Here is a 16,163-nt window from a genome sequence, read left to right as displayed (position 1 = left end):
TTTATTTTTAAAAAGATTTTATTCCATAGGCTGGACCATCTTTAGCAAAACATAGTACAAAGATGTACAAAAAAGATGTACAAAAAAGATGTACAAACACTTCATTCTTTGTCTAGAAAGATTTTTCATAATATTGAAGTAGAAATGTAAGGGGATACTTCATACAAAGAAAGAGGGAGCAACTCAATAGAACAAGGACCAAATTATATTACCTTCAGTCTATGCTGAGTTCTAACTCCATAAGCAAAAACAGGTCACTGGCATTAGCACATACCAAACACAGTGTGCACCACCTTTTAGCATGCAGCCATCCAACCGCATCCAGTTGGAATGGCATGCAAAAAGACAAAATGCACAAAATGGCAGTAACATGATACCCTCATCCACAGGAGAAAAGTATTTCCTAGGTCCACAACAAGACCTGTAACTTAGTCCCAAGGCTGAGCAAAGAACCCCAGATAGGACATATTAAACTAGCTGAATACTGGAAATGAATGAATGCATACACAGGAGTCAGCAATGATTAGTGCTTAGAAACCAATTAAACTGGGAAAGGGAGAAAGAAGTGTAACATTCTTCTTCTCCCAGCTTAACTTCCAACTAAGAACCAAAAGCTGAAGTATTTTTATTTTCAAACATACAAAGTCACTAGTTGGACCCTTAAAATGAGAAAACAACCTCATTTTTCCACTGGATAAATGGATATTTATTTAATAGACACCCAGGGGAGGCTCAAATTGTCTTCATAACCTTTAAGACATAGCATCAGATTATTCCACATTCAGTTGAAATGAAGTGTGGGGGTTTAATTACCATTCCACCCTGAAGCTTCACTGTGCAGTCTCAAGAATGTTATCCTTTGTACACCAAAAAAAGTTCCACAGAAATGATAAACCATTACAGACAGTTTGATTTAAAAGGGAAAATGGTCCATTAAAAACTAGAGGTTGTGACCTGAGACATTCACTGCTCCTCTGTCCAATAAAAGTAGTTTGACTGGCTATTTAACATCAGTTTCAAGTATCACCAAACATAAACACTCATCTCTTATAAAAATGCACAATAAGCACAGCAAAGGAGAAAACACAGTTTCTTTCCCAGTATCCCACTGGGACTCAATCTTTTTCAGAGACCTGAAAAATTAAAGAAAAAGCTATGGCCATCTGATTACTTCAATTCCAGGGAAGAAGAAAACATAGATTATTAGAACTACTTCGTGCTCAAAAGATAATAGGTACTGCTTCCCATTGCTTGGGGTTGCGTTAATTATAATTTAAAATTTATTCACTGTCTTTTGCACAAGTACTCAGTGTGATGCACAGGCAGAATTAAAAATCATAGCATTTGGACAGATTTCCAGATATGAAGAACTACTTTTTGAAGGCCTTATCAGGCTCTCTCCTTGCCTCGTGTCATTGGCAGGGGCTGACAGTGTCAAAATGATTCATGAACTTTATCCAAAGAAAGCAACAAGCCTAGGCAAATACCTAACAATGGTATTTTCAGGCTTTGGGGGAAAATAACTACCCCACTCCCTTTAATTAATATGGAACAAGCCCACTCCTGTTGAACTTTACTAACTTTTGCAATTTAGCTTCAAAGGCAATTTATGCTTGAATAACAGCCTTTCAGACAAAATAATTAGATCCATCTTTAGCTTCCAAGGGAAAAGAGAACTCAAAAGAAATTTATATTGTTTATATAAATTTTAATTTAGACTTTTTTTTAAAAAAGGTGATTGCATTCATTACAATTACAATTGACATTTTTATGGGATATTAAGTAATTCACTAGTGGGAAAACAACCACTGGATACTTACCATGAAGGGTCCTTCTCCTCTGAGACAAGGACATCTGTAGTTTTGATTATTCCCACCACATTCCCAAAGAGGCAGGATGTAGAATTTCAGCTTTCTGTATCTGATGGGAGTCACTTTTCCTCCTCGAAGTTTCGGGAACTCTGAAGAGCAATGACTGCAGAACAAACGGAAGGTAGCCACTAGCAGGAAGGAACAGGAGGGAAGAGAAAAATCAACCCCCCTTTTTTGTAAGTGTTGCCTAGTCAAGAATCTCAACCAGGTGGGCCAGATGTCCTCCTTGGGTCAGATGAGAAGGACCCTTCACAGTAAGTGTCCAATGGTCATTCTCCCCTGAGCAGGAGGACATCTGTAGTTTTAAAGCAGTGTCCCTCGACGGGCAGATAACCTACACATCTAGAATTTACTGTAAGATCGGCCGAAGGTTGCTTCAAAGGAGTTGTATTCGTGGTTTGTAGTGTTTAGTGAAGAAGGATACCGAAGATCACATGGCAAGCTTACATATTTCTTCAACTGAAGCATTGTTGGACTGCGTGGCATTAGTAGTCACTCCCCTAACAGAGTGCGCAGCGATACTCCAAGGAGGAGCCAGCCCTAAGGTTCTATAAGTCTCTGAACTGCACTCCAGAGGCACTTGCCGATAATCCAGGATGAAATTTTCTGCCCCTATTCAGGGGAGTAAGCAAAATAAATATAGCATCTGTCTTCCTAATTTTCTCAGTCTTTCAAATAGCATTGTATATTCTGTCGGCTGACTTGCAGCGAGAGGTCATGATGAGCTTCAAGGGGTACCCTAGCTTGGAGAAATAATTTCTCTCAATTTCCAGGTGACCAGGTGCCACAAGGTCAATTCATGGTGAATGATGGGACCCTGTTGAAGAAACTCCTCGAGGACTGAGAGGACCAGAGGAGGAACAACAGACATCTCCTGAAGTGCGGAAAACCAAGGTCTTCATGGCTAGACTGGAGCCACCACAATTATGTCCACTTGGAGCATTTTCATGCTCTACAGGAGTTTGGGTAGCAATGGAACCGGGGGGAAGCATTCAGAGAATGCATGCAGGATCTTCCCCAGGCTGGATGCGCTGCAGAGATTCTGCTGCTGTTGGAGGAAGCTCCAGAGCAGTGGCAGCATTTCAGCTTGCCATGCTTTTTTGGCTGGCTTTTTTGTGGAACAAGATCATGCCAATGATTCCCAGGCTCCGGGGGCAGAGCAACCCACTCTGGGGACACGCTCTCCTGGCCCGTCCCTTGCCACACTACTGATGCAAGGGAAGCACCATCCTCATCCCCTGAAAGGAACATCGCATGTGAGCCACTTGCATCTGTTGTGAGGCAGAGCGCCTCAAAACATGCTCCTTGGCAGGGGTCAAGACAGTGCTAAGCAAAAGGCAAAAGCAGGACAGTAGGCAACTGAGAACGGCTTCTCCTTCTGAGGCAGGAAAGAAAATGAGAGAAGGAGTGACTCACACCAGATACAGGAAGCTGAAATTCTACATCCTGCCTCTCTGGGAATGTGGTGGGAATCACCCAAACTACAGATGTCCTTCTGCTCAGGGGAGAGTAAGTTCAATTTCTGATATGACCCATGATACATATTAAAAACCTTTAAAAGGCAGTTTTCTACTCCCACAAGTAGTACTATTGCTTTTATCTCCATAATATTCAACAGGCCAGGGATAAAATTTCTACCCACTCAAGTTCATTCAAGCTCTGCAGAATATCAATCATATTTGACAGGTTTTAACATATTGCAGAATTCTATTATGAATGGCAACCAACAATCTTTTGGTGGTATCTTTAACAAAAGAATTATATACCTATTGGACCACAAGATTTGTTCATAAACTAACAAATCAACCCTTCCAAATATAATAATCAGAACACCACCATGACAGGCATAAGAAGGTAATGTTTTAATGCAACCACATTAAATATTATCGTCAATTAATTTTTTTCAGGGATTCTTGGAACCATGCAGTCAAGCATTTTTAGCATTCAAATTACTGATCCTTGGTCTTTCATAATGAGGCAACTGTAGTACACTGTATGGTTTTAATCTCACATACACAATTTCTTCAAAGCAAAGAATCAACTTATTTTCAGCAGTTTCAAAAGCAGATATACTCACTCATTCATACACACAGGAAACAGAAAAGATCAGTGAATGAACAAGCTATGGATAAAACAGGAGCCTTTAAGAAACTATCCTGGCCCCCATACTGGGACATAAAATCACAGTCTCCGAGAATTGCTTTACAGGTCAATTCAACACATGAAGATCCAGCCTCTGCTGCACAAACTCCAGCAAGAGAGAGCATGCCCACTCAGTAATTGATGCAATTGTTGAAATGCTCTCACCATTATGAAGTTTCTCCTAATGTTCAACTGATATCTGTCCTCCTGTAATTTAAGTCTAGTAGATCCAGTCTTACAATGCAGACCAACAGAGTACAAGCTTCTTGCCTTTTTCATGTGAAAGCCCCCTTAGTATTTGAAGAGCTCAGCTGTGTCTCTACTCGATCTTCCTCAGTTCCTTCACTCTTTCTTCGCAGGACTTTTAAAATATATCCATGGCCACTTTCATCACACTCCTCTGAAGCTGGTTCAGTTGGACTCATGCTTCATTAAAATGAGGAACCCAAAACTAGATCCAGTAGTTCAGGTGAAGTCTGACAAGTTTGAAGTATATCACTAGTGTTTAACTCCTTTATTTTCATTTTTGCATGCCACTTACTATAATCCAAGTGTCTGAACAATAAAGACGCAAGTTCATATGCTGCTTGGGATAATAAACAAGCTTCAGGCTGTATGATAATCATACTAAAAACTACACTTCCTCATACATGAAAGACTGTGATGGAACATGCAAAACTTTAAGCAGCTAGCATTGATTTGTAGTCCACTAAAAATATTGGGCCTTGTGACTGGCATCTGGCTTGAATAAGAAGGATAGGAAGCAGCTCCTTTTTGTCCATGCCTGCTGCTGCTGGGAATTCTAGTTGCTGCCTCTGACTCTTTTAATGCCTTTTTCATTCATTTTCCCGTTTAGTTAGCTCCTTCATTCCCACTGCACTATCAGAACAAGTTGTCTTATAATGCTCTTTGAACAGTGGTGGGGGTCGTCTATCAAGCACAGGAAGGCATCTGCCCCCTCCTTCTCCTAGTCCAGCTGAATTCCATCATCAAGCTGTAGAAAAGACTACATGATATTATTATTATTATTATTATTATTATTATTATTATTATTATTATTATTATTATTATTATACACATAACAACACAGCACAAGTGTCTGGAATTCATCTCTGAATATCGAGTCCTTCCCAAGGACCTAGGATATTAGAGGTATTTGCGTAGAATGTGTGCAGTTCCTAGAAGTGCTGCTTTCTGCAGCATGTGAACTGATGTTCTGTCCAAGTTTAGGCTTTCCAGATGTTTTTCAAGATTTCTTGGGATTCCTCCTAGAGCACCGACTACTAGTGGGATTACTGTTGTTCTTTTTTGCCACAATCGTTCAACTTCAATTTGTAGGTCCTTGTATTTTGTGATCTTTTCCAGCTCTTTGTCCTCTACCCTGCTGTCAACTGGCACAGCAACATCTATGATCCAAACATGTTTTTTCTCTATCACTGTTATGTCTGGGGTGTTGTGTGCCAGGTGTCTGTCTGTTTGTATTCTAAAGTCCCAGAGTATTTTTGCTTCTTCATTTTCTGTGGTCTTCTCTGGCTTGTGCTCGTACCAGGTCTTGCTACAGGGCAGGCCGTACTTTTTGCAAAGGTTCCAGTGCACCATTGCTGCTAGCCTATTGTGACGTTCGAGATAGTCAGTTTGGGCTATTTTCTTACAACAGCAGATGATGTGCTCCACAGTTTCATCACCCTCTTTGCAGAGACGGCACTTTGAGTCATTGTAAGACTTTTCGATTCGTGTCTTTATTGCATTTGTCCGTAATGCTTGCTCCTGGGCAGCAAAAATCAGGCCTTCAGTTTCCTTCTTTAGAGTTCCCCTTCTGAGCCACTCCCATGTTTTCTTGCTGTCAACCTTCCCTTCAATGTTCTTAAAGTACTGCCCATGGAGTGGCTTGTTTAGCCACTGCTCCTTTCGTGTTTTAAACTGTTGGACTCTATACTCTTTTGATTCTTTGGCTTTCAGCATCTCAGCCTTGTGGACTTCTTTCAATGCTGGCTCTTGACTTTCTTGGATGTATTCTTTCAGGCCTCTTTTCTCTTCCTCTACTGATTGCTTGATGTGGAGCAGTCCTCTTCCTCCTTCTGACCTTGCTAGGTAGAGTCTGTCTACATCACTTCTTGGATGCAGTGCTCGATTGATGGTCATAATTTTCCTTGTTTTTCTGTCCAGGATGTCCAATTCGGCTTGTGTCCAGTTAATTATGCCAGCAGTGTAGCGTACTACAGGCACCGCCCAAGTATTAATTGCCTTTATTGTATTTCCTCCATTTAACTTTGATTTCAAAATTTTTCTTACCCTTCTAAGATATTCCTTCCTAATTGCGCCTTTGACTTCTGCATGCTTGATGTTCTCTGCTTGCAGTATCCCCAAGTATTTGTAGCTTTCATTCACTGGTAAGCTCTTTATTTCTATGTCATTTGGCATATTCACACCTTTGCATGTTGCAAGTTTACCTTTACTGAGTTCCAAAGTTGCACACTTGTCAAGTCCATTATTATTATTATTATTATTATTATTATTATTATTATTATTATTATTATTATTATTATTATTTGAAGAAAGGGGGTAACAGAAAGGAAGTGACCAAAACACAACAGTGCAAAGAGCATCTCTCCTCTCATGACAATCACAATCCCTCTGAGAAAACTTTACTATATCTTTAAGTTAAGAAAAAATGTACTCCTGAGTCAGAGAGCAAACAAAAATAACTCACTACACACATGACCAAAGTTCCTTACAAACAGTATGCCTGGCATTAATTTCTGCAGATTTCATCAGTAGTATTTGCTCTGATGGCGCAACTGTTCCCATCAAATCAGGAGAAGAATGCAGTTCATACTTGTAAGGTCACATAATACAAAGTTCATTTCCCTTGCTTTCCCCTTCCTTCGATGAGTATTAGAGATTTTGAACAGCTAAAATCATTGTTATTCATAAACATCTTAATTAAGAACATAGTACTGTAACTCAACTGACAGTGTTAAAGAACCCTAAAGGTGTAATGCTGTAACATTGAATGCGTTGGATCCACATTAACAGGTATGTTTCACAGATTTCTCCTTTTCTGCTATAGAACCCTCCCATGTTATTGTTCACGTTCACTATCTGCCCCACCCCTCCAAGAATAGCATGGAGATCAACGGGCTGTAGTGGGAGAGAAAAGGTCCATTATTTGGATGGAAATTGGATTCTGAATCCAACCCAGTAAAACACCCATGGAGGCTTCTCAGAACTAACTCTCAACATTTGTAGTTCACTATTTACTGTTCAAAATACTATTTTCTATTTTTAATTAATAAGAAATTTAAATGTTGTGGTGTTGTGGGTTTTCCAGGTTGTGTGGCTGTGTTCCAGTAGCATTTTCTCCTGTCGTTTTGCCTTCATCTGTTGCTGGCATCTTCAGAGGACCTGAGAGTAGGTCTCTGAAGCTGCCAGCCACAGATGCAGGTGAAACGTCAGGAGAAAATGCTACTGGAACAGGGCCACGCAACCCGGAAAACCCACAACACCCTAGTGATTCCGGCTGTGAAAGCCTTCGACAATCCAATTTAAATGTTCTTTGACTCCTCAATTTTTAAGTGCAGCAGTGTACAGTAGCATCTCTAACAGAAATCCATACAAAGGGGAAAGAACAGGAAATATCTGCAAAGCCTGTGTTTAATTCAAGCATCCAGAAAGAAGGCCTGTACTATACTACAAGAAACTTCAGAAGAAGGGTCATCAGCCCAGAATGAAGCCAGAACTACTGAAAACTTGAAAGATAGTAAACACCAGAACAATCCTGGAAAGTCTTGGCTAGGCTACCCTAGCCATCTGTGCTATGAGAAAACCCAAGAGTTCCACTAGCCAAGATGAATGATGATGTGGGTAATAATCCAATTGGCCTGGCACAAAATACCTATTTTGAGAAAGTTTCAACTGCAAACAAGATAGGTCCTTTAAAAAACTGATGCATTAACATATTACTTGTGCTTATTTAATTCTTAATATGCACATGGAAGACCAAACTCCTTAATTCTACCAGCTTAACATAACAAAGGAATGAACACAATCCAGCCATTAAAAAGAAATTACAAAATGATAAACAGAACAGATAGAAAAGGCAAGATAAAGCAACTGCTCAGAGTTTGCAACAGAACACTAGATTTTTTTGTGAAATGAACATAAGGACTTGATGCCCCTTTGGTGCCTTTCAAGACCATAATTTTATGAATTATCCATGAACTGTCAAAAACAAATTTTCACATGAAGTTTACATAATTTTAGAAACAGCATTAATGTATCAAAACTCATTGGTCCAACTTATCCCATATTTTCTGTTCAACAGCAGTCAGTCTGGGATGTTACAGAAAATAATTTGGATGACACCAGCCAAGAGTAAAGTATATCAACCTACTGTTCAATCCAAGGTTCCATGAACTCTGACACATAAAAGCTCATGATGGATTCATGCTGTTAATCTTCAAAGTGCCACTGATCTTGCTGCAACAGACTAATATGACTACCCTTCTGGAACATTCAAACATAGGTCAAAGGAATGGGCTACGAAACTGCCATCTGAAAGCTCTATCTATTGCAACACTGTCACTATCTGCAGCAATATTGCTTCAGTTACAAACTATGATTAATCCTAAAAGGTTAGCCATGTCAACTTGTTGAGACACAAAATACAAGCCCCATGGCACCTCCAAACCTAACAACTTTATTGTGATCAGACATAGCACGAATCTGGAACTGAAGCAGCATTTAATGACATGGGAATTTTTGAATAATACTCTATAGCTTCTGGCACTTGATTACCATATTTAATGCCAGAAGTCACCCCAGTACGAAAATGAGATGCTTAAATTACCTTGCTAGTCCTATATTCATCAGTAGTACTCAAATTTTGCAGTCAATGAACCTACACCCTACCAAAGCCACCTAAGAAACTGCTGCCAGCCACCAGAAGCGTAAGGTGATGGGTATCACCTCCTGGACCCAAAATGCCACTGGAACTGAGCCACTCCAGTGTTGCTGCTGGGGTTCATTTCAGCTATGATCACTGCAGCATAGGAGGAGGAAGTATATCTACCTTACTCTAGCCTTATTTATAGACTTTATTCATGTAGTATGGCCTCAACTGCATAAAAATCAGTTGATTGAGGAACATCATAGTACCTCTAAACACAACACACTATCTACTGCAAACACCCAGCAGTCATAGGACATAACTTTATTAGACAAACATTTTGCTAAGAATTCTTCCTTGGGTAAAATCAAAAGACTGGTACCTGTGCAAAGTCTGATGCCAAAACATGAAAGATGCCTCCTCCTTCCTGTTCAGAGCAGAAGCCTTCTCAATGTTTTTTTCTGCATTTTGGTCCACAATTAAAACTCCTTTCAGGACTGCAAATGTATTGTATTGTCGAAGGCTTTCACGGCCGGAATCACTTGGGTGCTGTGTGGTTTCCGGGCTGTATGGCCGTGTTCTAGCAGCATTCTCTCCTGACGTTTCGCCTGCATCTGTGGCTGGCATCTTCAGAGGATCTGATGTTGGGAAACCAAGTGGAGTATATATATATCTGTTGGAGTGTCCAGGGTGGGTGAAGAAACATTGTCTGTGAGTAACAAAGAAGGCAACCAGGTCAATAGTTGAGTGCATCTGAATAGAAATTCTGAATTCTGAATTCTGCATCTGAATTCTTTGTTACTCACAGACAATGTTTCTTCACCCACCCTGGACACTCCAACAGATATATATACTCCACTTGCTTTCCCAACATCAGATCCTCTGAAGATGCCAGCCACAGATGCAGGCGAAACATCAGGAGAGAATGCTGCTAGAACACGGCCATACAGCCCGGAAACCACACAGCACCCATGCAAATGTATTGTCAAAAGCTAAAGGCCGCATTTCAGGAGTTCCCAGCATAGCTCCTCCTTAAACTAGGCTCTCCAAGAAAGTGATGCAGGACTACTGTGGCAGTGAATCATGCAGTTGGATTTCTAACGTTACTTTTACAACATGGAAGAACTCATTCTACCTGCATTTCCTGTGTCTTAAAGGTACTGTAAACAGGGGCTCTCAAATATTTACCTCACTGCACTGCACACAAGTAATTAGGACATATAATGTCAAAGTGTGTACTATTCCCCCGCAAATTTATGTGAGGAGTTGAAACTCAAAGCTTTTTGCTTTGTACAAATTTCTATCACTGTATGTATCTAGAAATCATACAAAAATCAGTAACTAAAAATACTTCCCATAGTAGCTGAAGTGACTGTATATGTTTGTGGACCTTCACTCTGAATTATAAATGAACAAGTATAAATGACAGAGTCATGCATTAATATAATATTTGTCAATGTGGCTCAAACTACTTTGGCACTGCTTCAAATATTTAAAATCTCCATGAAATAAAGCAATTGCTTACTCTGATATTTTTTATTGCTAGCTAAATATTTCAGAAATCAGAGTGGTAAAAAGGTTATAATACCTCCCCCACCATCACTCTGCTTCTTTGAATTATGCGGTATATCAAGGATATGGTTCAGAATCAATTAGATCTATTTTACTGTGTGACATCAAACCTACCCTCCCACACATTTCCCCCTTCCAGACACTAAAAGGTACTAACATTTTCCTATGCTATCTCCAGGAGGATCAAATCCAAACTGATTTCAACATAATAACCACAAGTTGCCACAAGTTTTTTCATATGCATTCCTGAAGCATGACAGTAGCTTTAAAAAAAAATGTTTAGAAAACTTTCTGAAATCACACCAAGTTTAAGATAGTATAGCCTGTGACCCAACAAACTACCCTTTGAAAGTAATGATAGAGGGGACAGAGACTGGCTCTCAAATACCTTTCTGAAACACTGTCCATAAATAATTAGTTCCAACAGATTTCCAGGCAATTTGGGATGAATCAAATAAACACCCGGAACCCAAATTTTCTGCCATCTCTTCTACTAAAACTTTTCTGTGAGAAAGCAGAGCTCCATTCTGCTTCACTTTCCTGTACCTTAGCTTCATACCAGAAGTACAAATACTTGACAGAATAGGGACAGCCCAGGTTGGTACAAAGATAGAAAAGAGTTGCACAGTTAATATGGTACACGTGTGCAGAGAGAGCTTTATTTTGAGACAGCTTCCTCAGGCAGAAGACTTGAGGTACCATTAAGGACAGCTGAGAGCAAGACACATCAACCCACTGGGGCAAAATCACCAGGACGTTCTCTTGCCCACTGAAACAAACAGGAGCTGTGCATGAGCACAGTAATGCTTTTATACATCTGCTATTCATTTAAATTAGATTTGCGTAAGAAAACTTCCTGGCAGCCCATGTAAATTGGGGGGGGGGGGGTGTGACAAAGTGCAATCTAAGTTTTCTGCTGCAGGACTAAAAACATTTTGAGTAAGCAACATGAACCAAACCCATATGAAAAACAGGCGACAATACAGGGACAATACAGGAACATTCAATAGGGTTGTCAAGAATTCTGATTTTATTGGTACATTTCATATGGTATGTCTGTAAGGGAACTCGAAAGACATTCCAGAATCCAAGAGAACTATACGTGAAAACACTGCCTCACCGACCTAAAATTTTTTACATTGGAAACAGACCAAGCTACACTAGACCAGAAGAGAAGCTCTTTTCCCCCCTCATAATGAAAGAGGTCAGTGCATAAGTGCACAGTATGCAAGAAAGCCTTCTCACTGATCTGAAAACCCCCAAAACATGGCCCATGTAATTGAAATCATGTCAATTATCAGTACCATCTAAAGAGTTACTGAAGTCCAAATCCATTTAAATGGGCTCAATTAGCATAATTCTGCAAATGATTACACAGTAGAAGAGAAGAAGAGTTTGGATTTATACTCCCTTTTCTCTCTTGTAAGGAGACTCAAAGATGCTTACAATCTCCTTTCCCTTCTCTCCCTCCTCCCCAACAAACACCCTGTGAGGTGGGTGGGGCTGAGAGAGCTCCAAAAAGCTGTGACTAGCCCAGGGGTAGGGAACCTGCGGCTCTCCAGATGTTCAGGAACTACAATTCCCATCAGCCTCTGTCAGCATGGCCAATTGGCCATGCTGGTAGGGGCTGATGGGAATTGTAGTTCCTGAACATCTGGAGAGCCGCAGGTTCCCTACCCCTGGACTAGCCCAAGGTCACCCAGCTGGCATGTGTTGGGAGTACACAGGCTAATCTAGCTCCCCAGATAAGCCTCCACAGCTCAAGTGGCAGAACGGGGAATCAAACCTGGTTCTCCAGATTAGGGTGCACCTGCTCTTAACCACTACACTACTATGTAATTCTGTGAATAGGATGTACTGTACAACAACATGGATGTACTGTACAACAACATGCAACAACATGTATTAAAAAATTTGACTAGACTCCACTCTTGTCCATTCAGAGTCGACAATGTGCTCCACTAGTTACTCCTTAGCCAACAGTCAACCTCAGCATTAAGGCACATTTAACTTTCACTTTCAACTCAAGAACTAAGTTTATATTACATCCAACCAATTATACACACCTCTCTTGCAGATAATTAGATATTTCAGTTTAAAAGAATTAAGCAATATTATTTAACAGGTGGTCAAGCAACTCAGGTGACTAGTCCAAACAGGTAATTTTTCTCATGATCTGTCACAATTTTTTACACAAGGGTGCGTAGGAATTCCACAATTTTTTACACAAGGGTGCATGGGAATTCCATAATCTAATCTGTTCAGCATTAATCTTCCTAGATTTTTTCTAGCTTCCATATAAAGCATGTACTTTATTATACAACTCTTCCCCTACTGTTCAGATCAGAAATTTTGGATTGACCCACTCCCCAACTTTTGCCCTACTCTGCTTCCTCTTCTACTGGAGCCAAGTTCTCTCTTTTATCTTATGTCTACATTCAACATCTTCATGAATTCACAAAGGTTACATGAGACTTGCTACTTTGCAATCCTAGAGCCCCCCCACATGACAACTCTTTTGAGGTTCCAATTCTCAATTTTGCAACACTGCACCAAATTTATAAGATGACATTACACAAATTGAACATTCTGAAAAATAAGACAAACTGGAATTCCTCGAGGAGGACACATAAATGAACAAGGAACTTATCATGGTAATAACTGCTGAGATAAGGAGGGACAAAACTAGAAGTTACAGTTGCCATCCTGTGTGCAAATTTGCAAACAAACTCTATAAGACTGAGGACTCCTATTTGAGAACACATGCTGCAGATGCAATAAATTGTATTAAAGCACTGAAAAACAGAAAAAGGTAGTGATTCTCTCTAACCATAATGTGCGCACATATCAGCTTCTCTGATTCTACTGTGTACAGAGTCTGAAATACATTCACTACAATCAGGTACAATAGGCAAATGCAACTTAGTTAGGACAGGTTAGCTAACATTCTTTTCAGAACAGGAACAGAGAAACAAACAAAAATAACTCATCTGTCTAGCCAGCAGGACTTCAAAGAGGAAGAAAGTAGAAGATGATGTTTTTATACTCCTGAGTTTTATACTCCTGGGTTTATTAGACTACAAATGAAGTACAGCTGTTAAGGTGTGAGATGTGGACCCATACAGGCTCTCCCAGCCTAATCTCCCTTCCAGAATAGTTGTGAGAAGCAAAAACAGACTGACTGCAAGATCTCTGGAAGGGTGGGATATAGAAGTGAAAAATGAAAGATGTATAATGGGAGAACTGATACACAGGGAGCAAGTGGTGGTGTGGGTGCATGCAAATCATATAAATTACTCAGGCACACCTTAGTGACCTGTGTGCATGCATAAAGTGTGTCTGCTATCTAATTCACAAGCCAGTTATGTTAATACATACTTCACTGCATTGTCACCAAAACTACCATAATATCATAAGTTCACAAAGGCAGACTCACTTGGATCACAACATACTCAAGCTCCAAACAATAAAGCTGCACAGCTCCACAGCAAATAAATCAGAGTGAGTCACAAACTACACGCGCAGCTCTATTTGCCCACAGCAAACTGAGGGTACACTATTAGCACAGTGCTGTTTTATGAGAAAGTTAGAACCCTTGCCTTCCTATAACAAAACCAGACATGCTTCAGACTCCAAAACAGGCCAGCAGTCTCAAGAATAAGAAGAGTCAAAATGCCACTCTGCCAATGACTAAACGGCACACAAGTCAGAATGAATGGGATCCAAGTGAATAGGTTTTAATTACCTGAATGGAGGAGTGCCGATTATGAAACTGCTGAGAATAATAATAATCAACTATTTAAACACACACAAAGCTCTGCTCTCTATGCCAGAGAGAAACCTGGAGCTGAAAAGGGGGGAGGGGAATAAGAAATCCTCTCTCACACACACTCACTCACACACACACACACACCTTGAACAAGATCTTTCCCCCAACATTTCTAAATGGAATCTGAAAATCTCTTTCTCCCTTTTTAAACTGTGTGTGTGTGTTGTGAGGAGCAGAGAAAAGGCATTAGGAAAGTTCCAACATTTTCAAGCTGGGTGCCGCTGAGCAGCCTAACCAAAGTCCACAACCACATAGCTCAGTGCACACAGCCAAAGCTTTGCCCTTAATGGAAACCATCTGCTGTTCAAACAAGGGGAGGACGAGCAGTTTGGTTAGACTTCTTTACAAAGCGAAGGAGAGAGGAAACAGCAGCTAGAATTGAACTCACCACGTCAAACAGGTCCCCTTTTACCCTCCTTCCAGCCCTGATCAATGAGCCGCCCTGAGAAGGGAGGGGGGCGGGGGGAGAAGGGATCCCGACTCTCTGAACTTCCTAACGTGGGAAAAGAAATCAGACCCGCCGATCTCTGCAAGTCGCCCTCCCAAAAGCTGGCCGCCTGGTGGGATTTGCCTCCTTAACTGACAACAGTAAATCAACATTCCCGGGAGAAGGTTCAGGGCTTTCAACAGGTGGAGCCACCCTTCGCCCAAGGAGAGAGAGCCAGCACGGAGGGGGAAAACTTACCCAACTTAGAAGGCAGGAGGAGGAGGAGGAAGCTGGGCTGGCGGCGCCCTTTGTGTGCGGCTGTCGACTCCGCTCGCCGCTCCCTCCCCAGCGGCCGCGCCTCAGCCAAGCAGCCCCCCGGCACAGCACGCAGGAGCCGCGGCCAATGGGCTGCCCATCTTCCGAAGAGGAAGGCGGTGGGAGAGCCGGAGGAGGCGTCGGCCGGCAGCCCCCAAGTCCAGACGAGACCAGCAGCAGCTTCCAGAAACAAGGAGAGGCGGAGGGAAAAGCCAAGCGGCCGCCGAGAACAGCGGGCTCATCACATGATCCGCCAAAGCGCCCGCCTCTCTCGCGCTCCCCTGCCGGCCCTGCCCCGGGAAAGGAGACAAGCTGCCCGCGGGAGACACACCTGGAGACGCTGCACGAGCACAAAGCCGCGCAGGGAACCAAGGCGAGGGGGGAAAGCAAAAAGAGCAAGCCAGGGAGACTAGTCTCTTCTCCCCCCCACCGCCACCACCACTCCGCTTGCTCCCGCCCCAGTGTTTTTTTCCCCTTACCCACTACAGTCTCCTAGTGGAAGAAACCCAAGCAGGAAAACATTATTTTTTAAAACAGGAGGGGAATTCTCTTTACGCGCTGCCTCTTGGCATGTCTTGTTTATTTGCCGGCCATTCCAGCCTGTTTTCCTCACACACACCCCTGGGGGGCTGAAGGGGTTTGGCTTGCTGACGTGCGCATGCTGGTGGGGGGCGGGGGGCTCGGTTAAGCGCTGGTGTGGACAAAAGGCTGACTGGCTAGGTGCTTTACATAGGCGGGCTAGCTTCTGTGATCTTTCCTTAAATTGTAAAAAGTGCCTCTGAATCAGTGCAGGGGGGCTCTCTTCTCCCTGAGTGTATTCACCATTTCTGTGTCTTTCAGGGACTAAAGCGCAGCATATAAATTATTCCTCCCACACACACACTTTCCTTCTTCCCATGAGATAAAAAAACCTGAAGTTCTGTTCACACATTCCAAAAACAGCGGTGTGAAAACGGTGTAAAAGGGTTTACACTGTTTTCACACTGCTGTTTTTGGCCCATGCAAAATCCACATAAGTAACTGCATGTACATCCTTTTTTAAAGAAAAATCTATATAGAATAGCATTATATATACCCTGTTTGTAAGAAGGTGCCACATGTGTTCTCTTCAAAAGAACA

At 41.6% G+C, this 16,163-nt stretch overlaps 1 protein-coding gene across 3 annotated transcripts in view; it reads right to left on the bottom strand.

The window, feature by feature from the left end:
* PLXNB2 (plexin B2) overlaps nucleotides 1-15,340 on the bottom strand; it is a 399,620-nt gene extending 384,280 nt beyond the window's left edge. For 2 of the 3 annotated variants that reach the window (XM_048499274.1, XM_048499272.1), the window contains exon 1: nucleotides 14,988-15,340. The gene's annotated coding sequence lies outside the window, so the exon portion shown is untranslated. Of the gene's footprint in view, nucleotides 1-9,283; nucleotides 9,365-14,987 lie in introns of those variants that run through there. The other variant, XM_048499273.1, reaches the window with a different exon arrangement.
* Between the last annotated feature and the right edge of the window lie 823 nt (nucleotides 15,341-16,163).

Source organism: Sphaerodactylus townsendi, linkage group LG06 (genome assembly GCF_021028975.2).
Source record: "Sphaerodactylus townsendi isolate TG3544 linkage group LG06, MPM_Stown_v2.3, whole genome shotgun sequence".
Taxonomy (NCBI): Eukaryota; Metazoa; Chordata; class Lepidosauria; order Squamata; family Sphaerodactylidae; genus Sphaerodactylus; species Sphaerodactylus townsendi.
The sequence above is the reverse complement of the archived record's forward strand: the minus strand, read 5'-3'. Positions and strand labels throughout refer to the sequence as shown.